The sequence below is a fragment of the Canis aureus genome, chromosome 16 (assembly GCF_053574225.1).
Source record: "Canis aureus isolate CA01 chromosome 16, VMU_Caureus_v.1.0, whole genome shotgun sequence".
Classification (NCBI taxonomy): Eukaryota; Metazoa; Chordata; class Mammalia; order Carnivora; family Canidae; genus Canis; species Canis aureus.
Window position 1 is genome coordinate 61,406,347 of NC_135626.1, and position 25,185 is coordinate 61,431,531.

Here is a 25,185-nt window from a genome sequence, read left to right on the forward strand (position 1 = left end):
CCTCCAACCTGTACACGTCAAAGAATGAAGAAGCCTCAGGTCATGGTTGAAGGGGGCTCTGGGAAGAAGTCTGCTGAGTGGAACAGGCCTGAGCTATGTACCAGGCTGGCAGCATCCACAACTAGGGCTAGCACATATTCTGGCCGCTGCCACGTTTCACGTATCCCCAGATATCAAAGAGCTCCATAATTTCTCTCCATTTCTCCCACAAGCCGTTGGCAAGGCTCAAAGTTAAAGAAGTGGCAGGAACACCACAGAAGGCCCACTCTGGAATGGCACCCAGGAGTCCTCCTACCTGCTTCCTTCCTAAATTTGCCTCTTCACTGGCCCTGGGCTCCCCTGGCTCTGCGTGCACCTCAGCAGCCCTCCCCTTCCCCTTAGCAGGGTGAGGGCGAGCGCCCGCAGCGCCCCCAGCGGCCCCAGTACAATGTCGGAGGCGGGAGGGCGGAGCGCGGGCAGTGTGCCCCTGGCCCTGTCCTTGGTGCTGCTCCGGGCTGCCCGCTCAAGGAGCCCTAGGTGGCAGGGGGCCGCCCAGGCCGCCGCCTTCCCTCCAGCCTTCCCTCCAGCCTGGCCTCTGGCCCTTGCTGAAGGGCAGTGAGCACACCCAGCTCTGCTGCTGCTCCTGTTGGAGGGCACTGGGCGAGGGGCATTCAGAATGAGCCAGAGGCCAGGCTGGGGGGGGAAGGGGAGGGGGCTTCCGAGATTCCCAGCTTCTCCCAGCATCCTAAGACAACATAAGGCCCAGGGAGGTGGACAGAGGTCTCTCTAGGCCCCAGATCCCCGGAGGGTGGGTCAGATAAATCGTTTAAGTCCTCTTTTCATGGGGGAAGAAATCGCTGTTGGAAATGGGCAACTCATGCCAGCAAACCCCAGCGGCTCCAACGCAAACAGCCTATAGGCCACTGGCCAGCCGTCCCCCTTACACACCGCTGCCTCACCAGGCCCAGACTGGCTGGCCTGAGTACGCCCCTGTCACTCTGCCTCTGCTCCCAAAATCCCCAGGGTTTCCCACCTCACCCACATTGTTACTACCCTCCCTGAAACTCCTGGCAGGGAAATGAGGGGTTAAGCGTCGCTTCCAGGAGTGTGCGGTGGCGAGCCTGTGCCCACGCAGAGAGGCCTCCAGTCCCCAGGGAGGGATGAGGGTGGCAGCCTCGAGGTCCTCCTCGTTCACCAGTGGAGGCGGGAAGGGAGGGGGTGCACATTGGCTGGTGCTTAGGAGGCGCCCTCCCCTGACCCTGCCCTGGGCCCCCACTGGAGGAGTGGCCCCCCTACGTTACATGCACCCCACTTTCATCAGGGGGTGCTTTTGCTGCAACTTTTCTCTCTCTCCCTTCACAATTTTTGCTCACCTGGAAGGTCTGGTTTTAATTAGTGTAATATCCCCGTTAACAACGCAGCCTAATTAAGACATCCGCCCAAATCCACTATGCACAATTAACAAGCAGGTTCTGTGGCGATGTTTATACTTTTACTTATTTTTTATTTATTTATGTATGTATTTATCTTTTGCAGACCCGTAAAACCAAAGCTGTCTTCTGACTGAAAGACCTCATGAAGGGCGACCTGGAATCTGCTAGGCGCTGAGTGCCCGGGGCAACTGGGGGTGCACCCAGGGCGTTCCTGAGCAGGGAGGGTGTTTCAGCAGGAATTTCGTGACCCTGCGCGTGCAGAACCCTGACTTCACTTCACCTCTAGCTCGGGGTGGGGGTTCGCCTGGGAGATGGATCCTCGGTCCCTGTCCTTCACCTCCACCACCGGGTGTTCACAGGCAGGAAGAGCGGCGCCCCAGGAGTCCTTTTTTAAAGTGACCACTAAAAAAATAAACCCAGTCCCTTGGAAAAGCTGGAAAGCTCTCACGGAGGAGTTTCCCTCACTCGGCAGGACCCTGTGCCCTCTGGCGGGAGGGAGCTCCAGACTCCCAGGAACACCGCCACCCCCACCCCCAGGAGACTGTGGATCCGGGCGCTGCGCTGGGGCGCACAGGGTCGGTCCTCGGCAGGCGCCGCTCCCTCGATCTCACACGGACAGGATGAGGGTCCCGCAGGGAGGCTCCGCGCCCGGAGGAGGAGAGGACCTCAGGCCCTGTGCCTGCCGGGGGCACCGCGGAGGCAGCCGCCCGAAGGGACGAGCGCCACCGCCTCCCGGGGCCGCTGGGGCAGAAAGTTTGGGCCAGGGTTGCGCCCGCCGCGCGGCTCCAGCTTCCCCCGAGGGCCGTGCTGGCCCCTGGAGCGGCCACAGCGGGGAGCAGCAGACCCGGCTCGGGCTGGAGACTCCGCTGGGAGCGCCCCCAGCCGCCCCCCGGAGGGCCCCGCGCTGCTAGCCACCCCCACCGCGGCGCCTACCCTCGCGCACGGCGCAGCGCGCGGCCCCGGGGCTCTTCAGGGAGCCGTGGGAGCCCCTTCCTCCCTTCCGCCCACAACTCCTTTGCGTCCTCCACTCCTCGCGGGAGCCTCCCCGGGGCCTCGGGCAGGCTCTCCGGGGCTGGGTGCGGGGACAGAAGGGCAGCGCACCCCGCGGGGTCCCAGCCCCCGCTCCCACTCGAGGGCTCCGGCCGCCTCCCCGGATGCGCCCCGCCGGGCCGGGATCTCCGTGCGCCTCGGCCTCCCCCCGCTGGGGAGTTCCCCGCGCCGGGCATTGTGCCGCCGCCGCCGCCGCCACCACCACCGCCGCCACCACCGCCGCCACCGCCACCGCCACCGCCACCGCCACCGCCGCACGGCGCGCGGGACTCCCCTGCGTCTCCATGGAGCCCGACCCCGGGGCCTTCCCATTCACAAAACCGTCCCTCTGGCCTCCGGCTGGGCCACGTGCCCCGACCCCAGCCCGGGAGGGACCCGGGAGGGACCCCGGAACCCAGACCCGGTGCGTGCGGGGACCCCTGACCCCGAGGGCGCCCCCCTCCCCGCGCGCCCCGGGATGGTCTCGTGCGCCCCTCCCCGGCCGCGCCCCCCCGCCCCCGCCCCCGCCCCCGCCCCCAGCCCGGGCAACGCGAAGGTGATGACCCGCAGGGCGCGCGGCGGCGAGGGTCGGGGTACTCACGGGCTCAGCGCTCCCCGCGGCAGGTGACGGGGGCCCGGCGGCCATGCCCCGGCTGCATCCCGGCCCCGAGCGGGCAGCGGAGCGGGCGGCGAGGGGCGCGGGCCGGGCTCGGCGGCGGCGGCCGCGTGTCCTCCGAGCGGGCGGGCGCTGGAGCGGGGCCGGGCCGGGCCGGGGCGGGCGGCTGTCCGAGGAGGCTCCCGGCTCCGGAGCTGCCCCGCGGCTCGGCGCTCCGCGCTCGCTCCTGCTCGCCGCCGCCTCCTCTCCCTCTGCTCCCCTCCCTCCCGCCCTCCTTCTCCCTCTCTCCTCCCCCTTTCGCTCTCTCCCTCTCCCCGGCTCCTCCGGCTCGCTCGGCTGGAGCGAGGAGACAGCGGGAGCACGCGGCGGCGGCGGCGGCTCGGGCGGAGCGCGCAGCGCGGCGAGGGGGGGCTCGGGCGGAGCGGGCCGGGGACGGCGGCGGGGCGGGGCGGGGGGGCGCACCCTGGCGGCCGCAGCGCTGGCCCGCGGAGCCCCGGCGGGGGAGGAGTGGGCGAAGCGCAGGGGTCCCCAGGGCCCGGAGCAGCTCGGTCCCCGCAAGCGCCGCCCTCCAGCCCTGGCCCCGCCTCTCCTCCCTCCCTCCCTCCCGCCTGCCCCCGGGGCGATCGTGGGCCGGCAGCTCCTCGGAGGACCCCTGCCCTCCCACCTCCCGGGCTCTGGCCCTGGGCCTGCGGTGGAACTCAGGCACAGCGGGAGTGAATGCCCCCCTACACTCCTCTTCCACTTGGTCCACAGGCCTCCCACTCCCTTACCTAGGCCTGAAATTCAGTGCCTTGCCTTCCTCCAGATGGAGAGTGAAGGGGCCACACAGGGCCACTGCTGGGGTGGTTCTCCAGATTGGCGAAGGTAACCTATTTGTAAACATCCCTGCCCTGGCCTAGACGTGGGGCTGTCACTGTGGGAGGTCGCCTAGGATTTGCCTCAAATCAGGAGAGCAGGTTGTCCCTGTTCTTACTCCATCCTCCCCCAACCTGGGGGAAGAGGCCCTGGTTTAGGGGCTGGGAGGGGAGAAGGAAAGCCAAAGGTAAGGGTGGGTGGAGTGGGGACCCTGTGGGCTGGTGGGATGAGACCCACAGAGGGCAGGAATGTCAGCACCAAAGGCAGGAGGACCTGGACTGTCCCAAGCAGAACCACAGGATCGGGCAGACCTTACTTCTGTTTCTAAGCAAAACACAGATGCTGTGCCCAGAACACCACAGGGGAGAAGGGGTGAGCTGTAACCTCAAAGACGTTCTCAATCTAAAAACAAACGAAAAACCATCCCAGGTTGCTTTTTACTTCTGGATGATGCTTCTGGAACCCTAGGATTCCTCTCTGTACCTGACTGTCCTGCTTTTCTGCGTGAGGCAAAAAGCATGTCATGGAATCTGGGGTTTGTCAGGGGCCTAGAAGAATCAGAGGCAGCGGAGGGAGGCGTGTGGGCTCTGCGTTCCTGCATGCCTGGGGCGCCGTGCTGCCGGCTGCCTTCCCTGCAGGGTGAGAATAGACAGTGTCCAAGACAAGTGGCTACTGTCCACTTACGAGCTTAATGCTTTTAATTTCTGGCCCTCCAGCCTGTCTGGATCATTGATCTGTCTTGGCCAGGGGGAATCGTGCTATACAATTTCAAGTAAGCTGCTCGGCCTACAGCTAAACACCGGATAAATGCCTTGTCTACCAGCAAGGCAGCTGCTTGGATGATTGAACTTTCCCCAGCCCCCATATTTAAAATGGCACATCCCTGCTCAGAAGACCTAATTGGCTTTCTCTGTCCTCCACTGTCAGATGGTCCAGGCTTCTGTGGCCTCCAACTCGTGGCTGGGCCCACCCACTACCCATCACCCAACTGTCTCCCTACAGGCAGGCCTCTTCCTTCACAGGCAAGTAATAGCTCCTTATAGGTCACTCTTCTAGATCATTCCAGAAAAGCTCTCTGAAGACAGCACCAAATCCTGTTCCCAAGCTCCATCAGACCCAGCGGGCACTCAGCACCACAGACCCATGGTGCTCCTGTGTGGGTGGGCTGAAGTTGGCAGCTGTGGCAGCTTGAGCCACAGGACCTGCACAATGGGATCCCCCCTTGGAGACAGGCCCCAGCAAGGCTGGCCTCACGGCAAGCCCTAGGGAATGTGCCCTTCCAGCTGCAGCTGCTGTCCACTAGGGATCTGGCCAGAAAAGGGCACAGGACCAAACTGTACGTCCTCATACCAGGAACACCCAGGAGATTGTCCATCTTGGGATAGCATAAAGAATATTTTATACACCTCTGACTTGGAAACTTTGTTGGTTTTCGTGTTTTCTTGTTTGTTTTAGTGAGAACAGGGAGGAGAAGCTGAGAATGGTACTTTGCACTGATAATTAGGGACAAAACGAGGAGATTTACCTCAGAAACATTTTAGTCAAGGGCACACAACTAATTTTGTTCCCTCTAAAACCCCACTAAAACTACCAAAAGAGATTTTATAAAGATATAAACACCAAAGAGCTGGAGAACGGGAGGAAAGACAAGAAAAATGATAGAGCAGTGGTGTCTGGCCTGGCCATGCTGACTCCTAACCCCACAGCAGAGGGAAGCTGAGAAACCACCTCCAAGGCTCCGACCAGTGAGGCCAGGGACCCGTGGAGATAGGGAAGGCAGCTCAGAGCAGCAGGATCTTTTTGAGAAGCCCACAGACCCTTGCTGGCTACCTGCTCCAGACCCCCAGATGGCCAGCCACCCTGGAGGGGGTGTTCCCTGGGGAGAATGAAGCAGGGGCTCTGTGGCTGGAGGGACTTCATGCACGGGTGGCAGAGAGGTATGTTGTCCCCCAAAGGCTGAGAGCCCCCATCAGCCCCCAGAGGACCATGCCCTTCAGGCAAAGCCCAGGAGAGTCCCTCTCTCCTCCTGCAGGTAAGACATAACCTGGCTATTTCCCAGAAGAGTGTGGACCAATCTCCCTCCAGGAAAGCCCCGTGGGCAAGCCCACCCAGTCCTCAGAGCCTCCAGTCAGCTCTGCAGGCCACTCCCCAAAATGTGAGTGGACATCCCCAAATTTCCAGACATCTGAGGAAAGCCTTTCAGAAGAGAGCCACCAAACTACCCAGGGCGGTGGTGGCTGGGGGGGTGGGGGGGTGGAGAGGAACTTTGAGGAAACGAAGACGAGAGGGTATCATCAACAGTCCCTTTCAATGTCTCAAAAGGCAGCAGAGAAGATACTGCATCTACGCATCAAGAACAGGACGCTCTTTGAAAGAAAACACTGAGAGAACCAAAACAGGCAAATTGCCCTAGAAATGAGTTTCCTGGTTCTCAGCACAATGGATGGAAACTGACCCACATCAAAGTATACTGACATACCAAACACTGAGGCCAAAAAAAGTTCCCACAAGTTTCCAGGTCCCATAAAAAAGAGCCCAAATGAGAATGGGCATTAGCCATCTCTAGAACAACAGTGAGAGCCAGGAGATAAGGGTGGTGCCTTCAAAGTGCCAAAGGAAAATCTTTCCTGGCCTAGAATCCCTAACTTAGCCAAATTAACAATCAGCTGTGAGATTAAAATTAAAATAAAATAAAAACCTTTGCACATGCAAGGTTTCAAAAACCTTTATTTCCTATGCACTGCTTCTCAGGAAGCCACTAGAGGATGTGCTCCAACAAAACAAAGGAGTAAATCGTGAAAACATATGACAAGGGATGCATGAAATAGTGCATCCAGTAAGAGGGGGGAGAAGAGGGGAGTCCACAGGATGGGAGAGAAGGCAGACCGTGTAGGGGAAGCCATCAATTAGAGCAGGGTGGTGACACATCCAACTGTCTAGTACACAGACATGTTGAGGGCGTCATCACCAAAACACCTCTGGCAGCCTAGTGACAGATTAACGCCAGACAAACCTGGCCCAGGTTGTAATCTGTACCTTCCTGGCCTGCGTGGGCCAAGTCCTGATGGAGTGCCTCCTTTCTTCTCCATGCACTGCCACCTGTATGTATAAGCTGAAGACACTCATTTCCCCCCTCAGACAACCATGTCCTCTTAGGAACAGGAGGGCGGCCCAGCCACCTGCCAGACATCCCTCTGTTAACACAGGAAGCTCTTGTGGCCTCGCCAAGAGCCTCCCAGACCAGATGCCATGGTCCACTGAGGGTCAGTGGGTTCACTGACCCCCTAAAAAGGGCTCTTATAAGCTCAGACTGTGGCCCCAAAACTATTTAACTTGTCTTCCCTTCTCCTAGACCCTCCATCCGAGATGAGCAGCCTGAAAAGCCACAGCAGAAAGGCACCGTGGCTAGGTCTTTATGGTGAGCATCTTGCACTAAGGAGGTGCTCACACAACAGCGAAATGTGGGAGAAAAGACAGAAGAGGACTTTCTGCGTGCCCTTCCTCCATGATCCTGTTAGGTCCACAGATGACCAGCAGGTGTACCGGTGGGAAGTGCATTTTACATGGTTACCGGGCCTCCTTGTTTGGTCTCTCAATCCAATAGAGTAAATTCTAAGGCTACTTAATGCAGTCCTAACTTCCTTGTTAAAATGACTCTTCCTCCCTCCTCCTCCCCACACCAATATTACATCACATGTTAACACACAGGCATGTCCATGTCCTACCCCTGCCCTGTCCTGTTGGCCACTGCTGGCTACCGCGAGTTTCCCTTTCAGGCCGCGGTCTGAGCGCACCATAGGTCCCTGGACAGGTGCCTGCCAGTGTTCATGACTTCCCTGTAAGGACAGCCCCACAGGGAAACCACCCACTGACGGTGCGTGCGGAGCAGATGTGCGGAAGCATATACTCTGTAGGGCTCCAGGGGCTTGTGTCTCTCAGACCCCATGAAACCCAGATCACGATGAAACCTGGCAGTCAGAGGCTCCAACCCACTGACTTACCCAGTGAAGCCACGGAGGCCCGCGCCGGCCCAGCCCTCACCTCCGGTCACAGCTGGCGCAGAGACCCTCCTCCCTGCACTGCCTCAGCACCAGCTGGCCAGCTGGGTGGGCTGCCCGACTACACACCCGAGCCACCATGTGACCCCCCCTTACTCCTGGCAGATGACTACACCATGGGTTTCCACTAGGAAGGGAGAGCTCAGACTTCCACCCCATCCCCCTTTCCCTCCAAATGCCCTCCTGCTTCCTCTGTCCAGCCATGTCGGGCCTCCCCGACTCCGATCCCTCCTGCCCTGGGGGCCCTGGCCCACAGTCTGAAAGCGGGTGGGGGTCTCACCCTTGCTGTGAGAGCCGCTTGTAGACACTGCTCTCTCCCCAAGGACCCTTATCGCTGACACTTCCCATCTGCCCCCAACACCCCACAGAATGGCCCTCCTGGGGTCTCCAGGGATGGAGTCACCAAACTAGCCTGCACTCCACCCTCGGTGCACTTGATCATTTAAGGTAGGTGGCCCTGCTATCCACTCCCTTTCTGGAAACTTCTTCCTGATTCTGCATGACAGCCTGGTCTTCCACTCGTCCTTCCTCCTTCCCATTTGCTTCCCTCACTTCCTCCCAAATGCCAGCTTTCCCTGAGACTCAATCTCCAGTTTACATTATTTTCCTCCACCATCTTACTCCTTCGTTGGCTTCCTGTCCCAGACGTCATCATGGCATTTCCGAATGGAAGCGGCTCAGAGGTCATTCTGAACAGTCCCCTCCTATTACAGCTGAGGAAACTGAGGCTCAGAGTGCCTGAACAGCAGCCCTAGACCCTGACCCCAGGTCTGAGTCTGCAAGCAGGACCACCCCCGCCATGCCGCCTCCTACTTCACATGCAGGGGAGCAGACAGGTGCATCTGCAATGTCACACACACACACTTCCAGACTTGATATTTTATTTAAGAGTGTGCAGCTCTATATCAGTACCCGCTTGCTTTCAGTTCTGACATTTATCTTCTCGAGAGGAGGGTGAACCCCTTGCAAATCATCCATATCTCCTCCCACGTGGACGGGAAATGTCAGGGGGAGATCCAGGCAGCTCAGGGTCCCGTGTCCACATCGCACACTCTTCTCTCTTCGCTTTGCTTAATATTAATAACCCGGCTGCTTCTGGAGAACCGGGATGGCATGGGGAATGTGACAGGGGTGCAGGCAGAGGGTCCCCAGGTGCCACACAACTTTCACAAACAGGGCGACGGCCAGAGACAGATGCTGAGGCCCCTTCGAGGACCTGTGGGCTCCTCCCCATCTTCCTGGACCTACTTGTTTCGAGTGGGACCCATGCCATATCTTTGAGCTCAGCCTACGACTGCACAATAATACCCACCCAGAAAACAAATTAAAAATAGGAAAAATCCATCCAAGTCGTGTGTCTGCTGAGGCAGAGTGCTGTCAGATTGCTAGGCAACCCCAGGCAATCCTGTGGGAAGAAGGTCTGTGCTAAGCTTGTTCTACAGAAGTAGCACTCTTGTCCCTTTTGTGTGGATGTGCTCAGCCGAATCTGAGCAGACGTGAGTGGAGGGAAGGCGCATCCGCCTGGACAGACAGATTCTCCAGAGGACAGAGAAGACACCGTGGTGTCCACGGGATGACAGACATCTGGATACACACTGGAAAATCAATCTGATTTCTCCGGGTTTCCCAAGAGCCAGGTGTGTAGCACTGTGAAGGCAAAACACCTGAATTTTAACTGATTTTGCCCCCCATGCTCCTCACCCCCTTTGGCGCAAGGTGAGTGCAAACAAGTTCAGGAGGCTGGAGACAGGAGGAGATATGAGAGATGGATGCGTGGCCAGAGGCCATCTGGAGAAAGGGAAACAGTGGGGCGCAGGCACGCCCGGCTCTGGGCTCCCAAGGCTGCGATGGAAGCACGTGCTTTCTCTGTACGCTGCAAACAGTAACCACATCACAGAGCGCAGGTGTTAGAATGTTCACTAGGCACGTGCAATACTTTATTTAAAAAAAAAAAAAGGGATCCCTGCGTGGCGCAGCGGTTTAGCGCCTGCCTTTGGCCCAGGGCGCGATCCTGGAGACCCGGGATCGAATCCCACGTCGGGCTCCCGGTGCATGGAGCCTGCTTCTCCCTCTGCCTGTGTCTCTGCCTCTCTCTCTCTCTCTCTGTGACTATCATAAATAAATAAATAAATAAATAAATAAATAAATAAATAAATAAATAAATAAAAGCAGGAAATGTGGCATCGTGAAAAATGACAAGGATTTTCCATTTGACTCTAAAGTCTTCAGAGCAGGAGAAGGCAAAGCAGAGGAAGCACCTTCCCTTTCGTGCCACACAGGGAATGCCCGGGGCCGGGGCAGCAGGTGATTCCACTCCCTAGGGCTTCTGGAACCCAAAATCGGGGGCTTAAGACAAGAGAAATATCTTTTCTCACAGTCCTGAAGGCCAGAAGTCCCAAATCAAGGCATCTCCACCTCCGAGGACTCTGGTCAGAAACCATCCCAGGCCCCTCTCCTGGCTTCTGGGGGTTGCTGGCAATCCTTGGGCTTCCTTGGCTTGTGGCAACATCACTTTACCTCTGCCTCTGTCTCCACATGGCCTCCCCCATGCATTCCCTCCTTCTAAGGGCAAATCACTGAATTCAGATCCCACCTAATCCAGCAGGACCTGATCTTAACCAATTACATCCTCAAAGACCCTATTTCTAAGGAAGACCACTGGGATTCCAAGTGGACACAAATTTTGAGGGATACTATTCAACACACATCGAAGGGATCAATAATGAAATCAGATGAGCTTCAGAGCAGCTGGCCATCACCTGATCCAGCGTGTCCTCTGTGGGAACCTTTCCTACCTTACAACCCTCCGCACGGCACCACCCAGCTCTGCCCGAGCAACCACGGTGGCAGGGTGCTCCCCACGTCCCCCGACAGACTTTCCCTCAAGGGGAAGACCTGCACTGCTGGGAAACATTCTTCCAACGTTGATCCCAGACCTGCTGTGCTCGTCATCCAGTTGGGAATTCGCTTCTGCCTTCTGGAGTGATGAGGAATAAGGAAGAGTGACCGTGGCTCCTTCCTGCACCATCAAGCCCAGCACACAGATGCCCACAGGTGTGCATAGAGATCCCCACAGGTACAAACAACACACAGATGCCCACAGATGCACACACAAGTGCCCAAAGGCACAAACAGCACACAGATGCATACAGGTGCACACAGATGCCCACAGGTGCGCAAAGGCATACACACAGGTGCACGTAGCACACACATACCCACACGTGCGCACAGGCATTCACACAGGTGCACATAGCACACAGATGCCCACAGGTGTGCAAAGGCATACACTCGGGTGTGTACAGGCATACACACAGGTGCACATGGCACACAGATGCCCACAGGTGCATACACACACAGAGGTGCACGTGCAGTCCCACAGCTACTTTGCAAACAACCTGTCCTCATCCTAACTGCCATCCTGGAATTCTGCACAAGTGTCTGGAGGCCCAGAATGTGCCCAGAACCTGGCTCCAGGCTCACAGCAGTCCAATGGCAAAGAGCTAAGAGAACTCCCTCCATCACACCTGGGGTGTCCACCAAGACACTCCTAACAGTAGCTGCAATAGGCTGCTTGTTTTAAGCCCATTTCTTCTGCACTATTTCTGTAAATCTATGTCCAAACATGGCATGGGTGAGCTCTCTTCCTTACCCCTGTTAAATGTAATCCACTGCCCACCTTCTATTTGACTCTCCTCTGACACGTCAGCCTGTCCCTCAGTTCGCATCACTCCAGGGTTCAAAGCACGACTGAAGAGCTTGACCCAGACCAGCAAGAAACAGTGTGCAGAGCCCAGCAGAGTGGGTGAGTGGTCATGGCTCTATACTTTTTAAGGGTATAGCTATTAAATCATTGTAACTAACACAGAGAGCTTCACAGAGTCATTCTGGATGGCTTTTATCCTTCAAGTTTAGAAGATACTGAATTCCTTAATGGAAAATTCAGACCTTCGCTATTTCCATGAATTTCTTTTTTTTCCCCTGGTTTTACTGAGCTATGTATGATTGACATAGGACGTAGTATTAGTTGTGGGTGCACAGAACAGTGACTTGCCATGTGTATATACAGCGACCATCACAATAAGCTAGGTTAACATTGTCACCTCCCATAGTGACACCTTCTCTATTTCCTAGTGATTCCAAGAACTCATGGCAGCCATGGGGCAGTACCGTGGGGTGACCGTGACAGGTCAGGGTCAGTTTCGCTGGCGCATGACTCGGTGTCTCTTCTAGGCCAGCTGCAGCCCGCACCCTCCCAGTCACTAAATGCTCTCACGCGCACGGACACGTGGATGTGTGCCCTGCGGCTCCCGTGGGTACTTGCTGCTGCCACGTGGCTTCCCACACCCACACAACAGCACCTTCATCCTACAAGATGGGACACGGCCCCAAAGCCACCCAAGGGGGTAGAGGAGGAGAAAACTAAACCATTTTTGCCTTTGAATTCATTCTTACTTGGATTTCATTGCCCCCCGGTTTAAGATCTTCCAAAAGATGATACTGTGTTGCTACTTCATTGATGCACTTCCTCCCAGAGACCCGTGAGGCACGGTCTTGTTCCCAGGCTCCTGTGCAAACACGACCTAATCATGTCACCACCAATAAGAAGGTAGCAGCCACCGGCCTTGCCAGTCAGACTCACAGCTTGGCGGGCCTGTCTGCCTGACCGGGTGGTGGGGCTGGAGCTGCCTCACCGTGGCGGTGGACTCTGGAGAAGACATCCATCTGGGGAGTGCCTGCCTGGCATGTTAGCAGCCCAGGCTGGCAGCGTCAACAACACGCACTTGTTTCTGCCTCCAGGCTGGAGGTCTGGGATGAAGGTGCCAGTGGGGCTGGTTCTTCTGAGGCCTCTCTCCTGGGCTGGTAGACGAATGACCATCTTCCCCCTAAACCCACAGGCGTCCCTCCATGTATGTCTGTGTCCTGATGCCCGCTCTGGATTGGGGCTAACCCACATGGCCGCCTGTAACCTAACTGCCTCTCCCGAGGCCCCACCTCTGGATACAGGTGCATCCTGAAGTGCTGGGGTTAGGGCTTCAACTCAACGCACAGATTCCCTCCATGTGTTTACAACCTGCTTCTCCCTACACAGCCGGCTTTCCCAGCACCTGTCTCCTCCCCTCCCCCACGGCACCCCCACCCCACAGCCACCCCTCTGGGCTTTGGGCACCACCCCACCCCCTGCCCTGGCCACACTCTGGGCCCTCAGCTCCCTCGCCTTCATTCCTGCACACGTGTCTAAAGCAGGGCTGTCCCTAGGGGTGCCTGGGTGGCTCAGTCGGTTAAGTATCCAACTTGTGATTTTGGCTCAGGTCGTGATCTCGGGGTCATGAGATCTAACCCCGTGTCAGGCTCTGCACTGGGTGAGGAGTCTGTTTTGGATTCTCTCTCCCTTCTCTCTGCCCACGGCCCCCCATGAAGAGAAAAAAAGCAGGTGTGCCCCTAAAACACCACTCACACCCTGTTCTTCCCAGGAGAACCCTTTGAGGATTCACTGAAGGGGACGCCGCCTATGCTCCTGGTGCAGCCTCTCAGACTCTGGCATTTCCCGATCCACTCCTACATATTTTCCATTACTTTCCAAGCCCTCCCTTGGGCCCAGCATTGGACCTCATTAACCCCCCACAAATACTCTGAGCAGGTGTTCTGACCATCCCTTTCACAAAAGAATAAACTGAGGACCTGACAAGATGGGGGCTTTCCCGAGATCTCCCACCCGGAGAGGCAGGAGCAGGATGTGCGGGGGCCGGAAACAGTGTCGTGAAGGACCGATGGCCCCCCTCACGGACAATGTGGGCGTGTAACCGTCTGTTACTTACATTACAGTAGGATAAACACTGTTGTGGGCTCAATGTGGCCCCCAAAACACCATCCACACCCTAATTTCCCTGTAGCCCAGAATGTGACCTTGTTTGGAAACAGGGTCATCGGAGATAACAATCAAGTTAAGATGAGATCAGTAAGGGTGGCCCTCACCTACACGACTGGAGTTCCTATAAAAAGGGGAGATTACCATGTGAGGACACGACAGACAGGAGAAGGCCAAGTGAAAACGAGCTGGGTGATGCAGTGACACACAAGGAGTGCCCCCCAGAAGACAGCAGAGAGAAGGAAAGACGCTCCCTGAGCTCCTGGAGGGAGCCTAGCCTGCTCATCCCATACTCCTGGCCTCTACACCAATGCCGGGATCAGCCTGGGTTGAGTTAAGCCGCCCGGCTTGCGGAACTCCATTATGGCAGCCCCAGGACACTACCACACACGCCAGCAGGTAGACGGGACAACCGCCATCTGCTTGCAGCCCGCAGGCTACTCGGAGCCCAAGATGGGGGCTCATGCACCCTCGTGACTTCCATGACACAAAGCGCACATCGGAGCAGAACATGTGGGGCTCCGTCCCTCAGAACCACAACGTCACCCCGGGGGAGGTCTCCACTGCTCGAGGCAGGGAGCACACAGACGCAGAAATACAGCCAAGGTCCAGGAGCCTCCAGCCAGTGGGTGGTGTCTGGCAAACATCTCCTGCTGTCAGTACAGGGAGCTCACTGCGTCCGGGTGCCCCGTGTGGGGCCACACCTGGCAGGCATGTCCAGCTCCATGGGTGCCCTCTGGGAGGCACCAAGGCCATGAGGGATGCATCGGCATGTGCAGCAGTCACACAGTGCAGTGGAGGAAACGTGTGTGCCCCCCCAGATTTACAGGTTGAATCCTAACCACCAAGGAGTTGGTATCAGGCGGTGGGGCCCTTGGGAGGTCACAAGGCTCACGAATGGGATTAGTGCCCCCGAGAAAGAGACCCCCAGGAGCTCCCTCACCCCTTACCGAGCTATCGCAGACACAGCAAAGCACACAGGATTAAAGGTGGAGTTCATAAGTTCTGAGGTGTGGACGTGCCCCCGGTCCACAGCGAACGCAGCTACCCCCAGAAAGCTCCTCCCGCACCCTGAGATCTCCCTCCTACCCCTTCCTGCACCCACTGCCCCCCGCCTCGAGCCAACCACTGATCTGTTCTATGGAATTTTACATAAGTAACATTATTCAGCACAGACCCTCTTCTTGGTCCGGCTCCTTGCACGTAGCGTCATTCCCCAGAGAGGCGAGCACGCTGCCGAGCGTATCCGAGCCTCACTCGTTACTGCTGAGCGGCACTCCCGCGCATGGGCGGACGTCTGAGTGATCTCCAGCGTGGGGCTATCACCAGTGCAGCTGCTGTGAACGTTCGTCTGGACACGTGCTTTCATTTTATAAGCAAGGTGGGCAGGCAGGCGGGGGGCTTGCTCTTACCCACACAAACGTGCAAAGACGGGATAGCTGTGGCCTCTGGGCATGGCAGAGAGCATCCATTACCACCAGCAGAAAACCCAACTTTGGGGAGCAGGGGAGCTCGGGGGGGGTTACAAACTGCCTGCATTCTCATGGTTGTTGCAGGCAGAAAGCAAGCTAACGAACTGTTTGTGGGAAATAGTTCACTGAAGTGAACAGAACAAGAATGCCACAGAATTATTAAAATCATGGCCTGGAGGACCATGTGGCATTCTACAGCTTTCAATTCAGATGAGCATGCTGGGGTAGGATGTGGGGGGCACGGAGACGGGGCGGGGGCAGCCAGGGGTCAGGTGGATCAGAAGCCCCCTGGATCCATTCTCTGCAAACGAGCATCTCTACCAAGCCCCCTCGCTCCTGCATGCCCACCCCGCCCACAGGGCCCCCTAATCCAGCTGTTGCTTATTATCGACGAAAGCAGGGACCCCTCCCTTCTAAAACCAGAGCCTGAAGCAGACCAGCCAAGTAAGCAAGAAGCAGCCCCTGCCACTTCTGCACAGCGGGCCCCCGGGCAGCCTCCAGGGCCTACTTAGGAAAACGGACAGACCCTTAGAATCATCGTCCTCCAGTAAAATTTAGAAAACGTCTCCCCGTCGGTGACAGAAGATGCTTATGTCAGATAACTGGACCCCGACATTTAGCTGTGCAAGATAAGGGCCATACCTCCTGGCCTCCCTGGCAGCCAGGTATGATCACGTGACTACACTGTGGCCAATGGGATGTAAAACAAGGGGCACCTACAGCTTGTCGGTCATGCCCTCAGGGGAGACCCCTGAGCTCACCCTCACCTCTCATTTCCTCCACCAGAGGCTTGGAATGTGAACAAAGGAGGACCCTCTGAGACCAAGCATGTGGAGGCAGCACTCTGAGGACAGGAACCCCAGAAGGAGAGCCTGGGTCTCCAGGTGACCTCCTTGAGCGCAGCCACCTCCCTCTGGACAGTCCCTCTGACTTCCTGAGGGCTCTGCTTAGAGTCCTGTGCACATCCTAACTAGAACTATGTTTCTGTCTCATCCTAGCATTGAACCTCTGCACGGAGCTGCACCACAGGCTACAGGATCACTGCTGATATACTTTGGGGAAAACAAAGAAAGAAAACCTAAGGCCAGGACAGGCCATCAGACTGCCAGGCCACACAGTGAGGCACGCACAAAGCTGGGGTTGGATGGATCTCCTGCACCAGGGCCTGGGCAGGGGAGCGTGCCCTTTCCCATGCTGGGTCTTGTTTTGTCCCCAGCAGTGGCAATAAGTGACCCTAAGCTCCCAGGCTCTTTGGACCAGTGCCCCTCCCAGTGTCCCCCATGTGCATCTTTAAGACAGCTGCCCCAGGGATCCCTGGGTGGCGCAGCGGTTTAGCGCCTGCCTTTGGCCCGGGGCGTGATCCTGGAGACCCAGGATCGAATCCCACGTCGGGCTCCCGGTTCATGGAGCCTGCTTCTCCCTCTGCCCGTGTCTCTGCCTCTCTCTCTCTCTCTGTGTGTGACTATCATAAATAAATAAAAATTTAAAAAAAATTAAAAAAAAAAAAAAAGACAGCTGCCCTGCCCCCAGAGGCATCCACAACACATGTCCACCATGACAAGATGCCGCTGAAAATGAGACCCTAACTTCCAGGGACTGTTCACCGAGCATGGCTATGTGGCTCCTAACCCATGAGGCCAGTTCCCGAGAAATCAGAAGGTGACCTCCCTGGAGAGGGCGGGCGGGCAGTCCAAGGCGGGAGGACAGAGGGCTTGGGTACCTGGCCCAGCACAGCCACCTGTACGACAGGGACACACCATTCACATCTCCAGGACTCCACTTTCTCCTCTGCTAAGGGTGGGGGACAAACCCCATGGCCCCCCAGCACATCTCCAGGACAAGATCCCACCTGAAGCCATAGGATCGGCACTGCAGGGAGCAGCTATGTCAGACACTGGGGGCACGTGAGCTGCATATTGTTTCTGGGGATTTCCCTCTCTCCACTCCTCCCACAGGAAATCCACTCTTTTTCCAAACTAGCTCCTCAGCCTTGTTCCCCAGTTTGCTAGTTTTGTCTGCTTCCAGGAGCTCCATTGTCACGTCTTGCAGGGTGGGGGTGGGGGTGGCACCGCAGGAAGTGTATGATGCCCAAGCTGCAGAAATTCGGAGTCACACCAGGAGCCCTGGGTCCCCCAAAACCCTGCCCCTCCAGGTTGGGCTTCACCATAACCCCTTAGAACATTTCTCCCCCCAGAGCTGGTGGAGCAATGGAGACAATCTTGTTCTCAGATCTGCCCCTGCTCAAGGGTCCTTGCTGTGCCCCGTCCCCAACAGGGCTGCTTGAGCAACTAGAAGCCCCCAGCAGACCTCCCTCCCTCTGACCAGCTCAAAATAGAACACATCGACCTCTCCTTGGCTGGGTGGCAGTCCCCGTCCCCAGCCCCCCCCCACCTAGAACCCCCCCCCCCAAGGAGCCCCACCCCCAAAGACAGGCCAAGGGATGACGGACCCTGGACGAGCACTGTGGACCACGTGCTGACCCCTGGCCTAGATGTGCCCTCTGCTCAGCCTTCTACAGACCCAGCTGTGCTGCTGCTGCAGACTCCCCTGGACAGAGGAGCCCGTGCTGATCCGCGACCTCAGGGCTGACACAGCAAGCCAGAAGCGGTGCGTTCCCTGCTCCATCACAAGCTGCCGGAGCCCCAGGCAGTCATGACACACAACACATCAGGCTGAAGTGGCTGGGAGCAGGGCCAGCAAGGACAGCCTTGTGCTGCTTTTTTTTTTTTTTTAATTGAGGTGAAATTTGCACAACATAGAATTAACCATTTTAAAGTGCATGACTCAGTAGCATCTAGAACCTTCACAAGATTATGCAACCATCACCCTATCTGGTTCCAAGACATCTCTGTCATCCAAAAGGAGACGTTGTACCCACTAGGCAGACACTCCCTGTTCCCCGACTCCTGTGCTTTTTGATGCAGGTGAATAAAATACAATTTGCTCATTGTTCTTGCTCCAAAGCACCAGCACTCTTTGATCAGGACTGTCACACAGTCCTTGTGTTCCTGGCTTGACCACTTACCCCACCGATACTCGGGGGACCTTCCCAACTGCCTTCTACCCAAAGGAAGTAATTCCTCATGCAGGATCTCCATTCATTCGTGGATTCAACAAGTATTTCTCAGGCACGTTCTAAGTGTCCAGCTTTGGGTCAGGCAGTGACCCACAGGCCTGCAAAGGGTCCAATCCTGCCATCCAGGCGCTGGGTGCCAAGCTGGAGGAGCAGATGGGTAAACAGCTAAAGGACAATGCCACATGGTAAAGCACTTTGAGAGAAACATGAAGAAATATTCCACCCACAGAGTAGCCCTGCCATCCTCCACGAGCATTTCCATCTGCACGCCCACGCCAGCACGGCCACCTTCATCGCCAGCGCCATCTTTACATGCCTGAGACAGGGACACGTGTGCAGGACAAGACCACAGCCGGCAACTCACAAAAGAAGACTTTAAAAGGACCCCAAAGTGGGAAGGTGTCTGATCTCACCAGCCACCAAAGCAATGCACATCTAAACAAAAACACACTTCCATTTTTCTCCACCAGCTGGATTCTGAAACCGCTGATTGCATCCAGTGCTTCTGCTGGGAAATGACCCTCTCGCGCGCTTGCTGGTGGGATCCGAAGCTGCGTAATCCTCCTGGAGGGCAGATTGGCACTCGGATCAAAAGCTTTCAAATTGTGTTTAACCTTTAACTCAGCAATTCCACTTGTAGGAATTTACCCTAAGGAGAAAGTCAGGAACAAATGCAAAGATTTATCTCCAAAGATTTATGTACTAGAATATTTGCAGCTTATGGCTTCAAAGACTGAGGACAAGCTAAATGTCCAGCTGCAGGTGCATGGTAAATAATTTGTGCACTCATTAAAAATCCTATTGTAGTAGAACATTGAATGCCACTGCAAAGTGTTCATAAGCCATCAAATGAAGAGGTTTATAAAAACCAGAATGTGCAGTAAGTGCCAATTCCATGCCTCCAGCGTCCAGACAGGATGGAAGGATGCAGCCTCCAGGGCTGGCAGCAACTCCCTCTGTAGATGGACATCGGGTGGTTTATTCATTCATCTTTTTTTGAATTTTATTGTCTACCCTAAGTTTTCTACATTGGACCTAAACTATTTGTAATCAAGAAAAATACAAGGAGTGTTTTTATTTAACTCGATTAGAAATGTTACAGAGTTGATTTACCCTCCAGGGGACAAGCTTGATGGGGGGGGGTGGGAGGGACGGAGGATGGAAGGCATCCCTGATGAATGTGGGGAGCCACCTGCAGGGTTTGAAGGTTCTCATGCCTTTGACCAAGAAGCTGACAGAGCGCCTCGGGAGAACACGGTCGGCTGCGCGCTGCACCTCGCGAGCTGACTTGACACAGCGCTGATTATGCAAATCAATCACTGGCTAATCAGGGAGATGTGTCTTTGCTGCTGTTGTTTTTATTTGTTGCTCGGTAGCCAGACTCAAAACATACCGCAGAGGAGGGACCAAGACGTGGCTTTCTTTATTCTAGGAGGAAATGTCCATGACATGCCGCCGATCCAACCTGCTGATGCTCCTTTCAGACCAGGCTGTACGTTGATTTGCCTGTGCCACGGCGGGGCTCTCCAAGTGTCATCGGGGCTCACAGACCCCTGCCACGGCCACACTCTGGCCCTCCCTCAGCCTCTTCTCAGAAGGCCCACACCCAGGGTGATCATTTGAACTGTAGTTCTGGAAGTTTCACCATTATGAAATATGTATTTTTAAGGCTATGACTCGTGAGAGGAATAGAACAAAATGACATTTACTGAATTCCTACCATGTGTGAGGCACCTAACATGCATTTTCTCATTTAATCTTCAAAAAACAATGCTGTGAGGTCAACATGATTGTCCCCAGCTTACAGATAAGGAAACTGAGTCTCTGAGAGTCTTTTTTAATTTTTTATTTATTTTTTTTTTGAGAATATAAATAACCCACACTTTTGGGGCTGGCTCAGGACTTGGCAGCTGGCTTCCCCCAAAACAAGCCATCTGAGAGAGCACGAGAGAGTCCCAGGAAAGAGGCCGCAGGCTTTGTGATCTCCCAGCCCGAGGGCCCCAGGAACCCACATTCTATGTGGACCCCCAGTAAGTGCTTCACAGACAGACCTCGGAGGACAGACGGAGCTCTGCGTCACCCGACCAACCCCGCCTGGCACAGGGACCCAGCAGCTGAAGAAGCACGGTGCCAGTCCAGCTGTGCACACCACAGGAGTCTGAGCCCCCTTCCTTGTGAAGCAACATTTCAGAAACCAGGAGACAACTCTATTGGGAGAAGAGCACTAATTAAATTTACTGGGATCATTGAAGAGGAAATTATTTAATATTCTGAACAGATTTAATATTTGAAAGCATGGACGGCCCCGATCTATTGTGGGTGGGTTCTCTGCCACATGGGCCCACACTGGGTGGGGTCCAGGTGCAAGCCCATGGGAGGAGACTGAACCACACAGGGGACACAGAAGGCTCAGGGAGGAGCTGGGAGCAGGCCGAGGGGCAAGGTCCTCATTGTAACCCTGTATGGCTCTGCCCCAGCCTCCACAGGCCCCTGTTGCCACCCCTATAGCAAGACGAAGTCTTACCCATGAGCCTTGTGGGTCCCTGGCATTTACCCACATGCACCCCTCTTCCTGCAACCCAGTGTCATTTGTTAACCAAGTTACACACAAGGTGAGATGGTCTAGAAGGCAATGGACTCCTTAGAATGATGATCTAAACACCCTTGAGTCCCATGGGGAACATGGGGGCAGGTGAGCACCTTCACCAAGTCCCCGAGATACCAAGTCTGGACCTTTGGGATGCTGCTCAATCTCATCACCTCGATGCCACCCAAAGACCATCATGAGGTCCTCTGAGAAACCATTCCTGCAGGAGCTCCACCCTGCACGTGTGTCTGGTCACCAGGACAGGACGTGTCCTCCAGAGCCCTGAGCAGCAGCTGACACCCAGCCCCCAGGCCTCTCCTCGGAGGCTTGCTGGAAGGGCCCCAGGCTGAGAGTCAGCCTCCCTCATCGTGAGCAGACGAGCCTGGGGTCACAGCATTCAGGGAGCGCCATGGCACTCCAGGTGCGTCGCAAATACGGGAGCAAGAGCAGAGGGAACCGTGTGTCCATGAGGACCGTGGGCTGGGGCCACCACCAGCCAGGGGGACTGGGCTCTGCCAAGGCTAAGGCCAGCCACCCAGGAAACTCCACGCTTCTCTCTCCCTCACGCACGTACACCCCTCTCTGGTCCTCGTCACCACGACCTAACTCTCCCGGGGCACGAGTGTCGTCGTGCGCTGGTGCAGGCGGCAAGGACAGAGCCCATGGCACAGAGTATCCACGCTGCAGCCCCTCCACCCAGCGGCCTCCCCAGCCCCTGCAGGAAGCCTCAGTGGAGGAGGCTGCCCTGGGGACCTGGGAACCTGGGGATGGGAACCGGCAAAGGCCTCCACGGCCCCACCAGAGGCGCTGCCCGAGACGCACAGAGGGCTCAGCCAAGAGGCGCGGAGCACAGAAGGACGTGCCGGGGGGAATCCAGGCCCGAAGAGTGCTACCACCAGCCTCAGGGAGACCTGGCCTCCCTCATACCTCAGCAGAGACTTTGGTTTTTGGTAAGTGATTGTCTGCTTCATGCTCCAGGGGCTGGAGATTGGCCATGCGTTATAACTGTGATTAGAAGCCAATAAACCCAACGCCAGGTGGGTCAGTCGGATTTTCCATTGTGAACCATCAGAAGTGCTCTCGGGGCTCGGCTGAGCCTCCCCGTCCCGTCCTTGGACACCTCACCTCGACTCTGGGAGTCTCCGGAGCTGGCGCCCCCGACGTGCCAGCCCTGGACACACAGAACCCAGATGAGGACTTCAGTTTGTCTAACTGCCTCTCCCACCTAGTCCCCTACTCGAGCTGAGGTCAATGTAAGTCTGTAGCCCCCATTCCAGCACCTAGAACCCCATGAAATAACCTCTGTGCTCGGTGGTCTCCGGGAGCTCAGCCTCTGCGGCACTAAGCTCACCTGGCCCGCCGACCCCGGGAATCGGTCAGAGGCAGGGAGGAGTGACCACCTGGAGCCCCTGAGTCCAGAGGGGCCTGGGAATGCGGCCTTCATACTCCATTTTCCATGAAGAATTTACAGATCCCCCTGCACTTGCCTATGGGTCAGCCCCTGCCCACCGCACCTTCAGAGCCCCTGTGGAGCAGGAGAGATCCCCTCTCCCTGCAGGTCCTCAAGGGCCAGCAGCAAAGCGAACCCCACTCCCACCCCATATGACCGTGTTCCATTCCAAGGGACCTGAAGGCCTTCTGCCCTGCTATTCCCCAAGTCAGGCTCAAACCTGCATCCAACGAGGGCCTTCTGGGCTATCAGAACTGTGGACACAGTGCCCGGCTGCAAAGCTGATGACCCAGCCCCAGGGGTTCATAAAGCACCCACTGTGTGTTCCAATCAGGTAATAAGCAGCAGGAGGGACAGACCATCTTCGGGGAGCTGTCAGGGCAGCTGACTCAGAGAGGACATGAGCCATGAGAGGGGACAGCGCTGGCCACAGAGACGCAGCACCCAGGCCTCCCACCCCGCCATCTGCCGTCTACACTTCCTTTACTTCACCTGTTTCCTTGACTAGAAAACTGATCTCAAGGGCTCCTCCTGGCTATAAAACTCTCTGCTCCTGTAATTCAGGTCTACACTGTGAGGCATGGATGAGACAAGCTTGGAGCTCAGGGTGGGGGGGTCACAGCCAAGGGTCGGAGGGCTCCAGGATGGCTTCCTGGCAGCTGAGGCTCAGCCCCACCCCTGCCCCTGCCCCATAAGCCCGGGAACAAGGGGTGATTTCTCAACACCACCATGTGGCAATCTGAATGTTCTGTCCTCTTGGAGGCTGCACACACAGGCTGGGAAAGAGTCCTGGGAGCCCGGAGCCTGGCAGACGGGGCCTCCCTGGCCAGGTGAGACCAGGTGAGGCCGCGTTCCCTCCCGGCCTCCTCCCAAACTGTGCTCTGGGGTGCAGAGCACAAAGCCAGGGAGGGCTGGCCAGGGAAAGTCACTTTCACGAGACGTAATAACGTAATAGGTCACCTTAAAGCCCTTAAAATTATTGTAAAGTGATTAAAGATGACCTAAGACACATAAACCAAAAAAAAAAAAAAAGGAAAAGACTTTCGACTAAAAGATGAACTTCCTTCACAAATAAAAAGTTCCATCAGATTAGTAAGTAAAGGACAAACAACCCATAGAGAAACCACCACTTTGTGTAAAGATATAAGTGATTGTTAAGCAGAGGAAAAGAGGCTCAAATAGCAAGACACCATCACTTAGTGTCAGAGTAACAAAAATATTTAAAATACCCAATATTTGAAAAGGAACGAGTGAAAGGACACTCTCTGACACACAGTAGGTGGGATTTAACCGGTGACACCTTTCCCAAGGGCTGTTTGGTGGTGTTTACTAATTTCTAGACAGCTTCACCTTTGATCTAACAATTCCACTTCCAGGAATCTGCCCACTAATTTATGCTCACAAGGCACAGTGCCAACATTGTTACAGCAGCAATGTATTTGGGGGGTCCACCTGCTGGGGAATAAATTATGAGGTGCCCATCTGGTGGCATGTTATGCAATCTTTCTTCTAAACAAGGGAGAGCTATATGTGCTGATAGAGCACCATGTCCACAAAAAGAAACGTAACCGAAAAAGCAACTTCCAGAACAACATACACAACTTAAGAGAGGGACTGAAGAGACAGGTTCAGCCAGGAACTGTCCTCTACTTTTGAACTTTTCTGCACTGTTTAAATGCTTTTGCCACAAGCAAACATACCTTTTTCACAGAGAAATGGTTTTAAGAGAAATGAGAAAGCCATGCTTGGTTTTCTTGGTAAACATTTCACTCTTTTGTTGTTAAACGAGCTTATGGCAGGAGAAAAAAAGTGTAAACTACAGGTTTTTCAAATAAAGACAGATCTAAAAACTATTCATAATCCCACAGCTGAAATACAACCACTGGTGACACTTGGGGTTTTATCCGCCCAAATTTAGTTTACGCACATGTGTAAATACACGTATATGTACAGATGTGGTCTGTGTTCTAGGATTATGTATTTTTCACCATATCCCGAGTCACTCACAGGAGCATCTAAAGAAGCTGTAATATATGCCAGCAGCAGTGACACTGAAGCCCTCTCTTGACTCAGATCTTTCAGATACTGTGCCAACTTACTCCTCCCCTTTGCAGGAAATTTCCTTGAAAGAGTTGTCTATATGTGCCATTCCCCACTTCACGCCTACCCGTGTTCTCCCAAACCCTAAACAAATGTAACACAACTCTTCTCTACAAAAGCCTGACACGATCACCAGTGCCCCCCTCCAACATAGCTAAACACAGCAGTCAGTCCTCAGCCCTCACCTCCATGTCCCCGTGGCAAAGAAAGTGTGGTCCTTAGCCCACTTGGTCCTTAAAAGGCCCTCTTTACTTGCCCCCTGGGATACCACTTTCTCTCTGATGACTTCTCAAGCACCTTTTTTGGCTTCTCTGAATTTCCCCAAGTTCTAGACACTGAAGTGCCTGAGGGGTCAATTCTGGGACACCCTCCCCTCTAAATTGGAAAGATGTCACTTCTCACATTAGGTTCCATAATCATTAGCATGGGGACCCCTGGGTGGCTAGGCAGTTGAGTGCCTACCTTAGGCTCAGGTCATGATTCCAGGTCCGGGGATTGAGTCCCCCATGGGGTTCCCCACAGGGAACCTCCTTCTCCCTCTGCCTGTGTCTCTGCCTCTCTCTGTGTGTCTCGTGAATAAATAAAATCTTTTTTAAAAAAAAATCATTAGCAAAAAAAAAAAATTAGCAATCGCTAGAGCAACTGATAAAAAAAAAAAGTACAA

The 25,185-nt window shown here is 55.5% G+C and overlaps 1 protein-coding gene across 7 annotated transcripts in view; it reads right to left on the bottom strand.

The window, feature by feature from the left end:
- RBFOX3 (RNA binding fox-1 homolog 3) overlaps nt 1-25,185 on the bottom strand; it is a 447,258-nt gene that overhangs the window by 406,709 nt on the left and 15,364 nt on the right. Inside the window, exon 1 of one of the 7 annotated variants that reach the window (XM_077854496.1) lies at nt 3,043-3,315. The exons of 5 other annotated variants lie outside the window; for them this stretch is intronic. The gene's annotated coding sequence lies outside the window, so the exon portion shown is untranslated. Of the gene's footprint in view, nt 1-3,042; nt 3,316-25,185 lie in introns of those variants that run through there. One more of the 7 variants, XM_077854487.1, reaches the window with a different exon arrangement.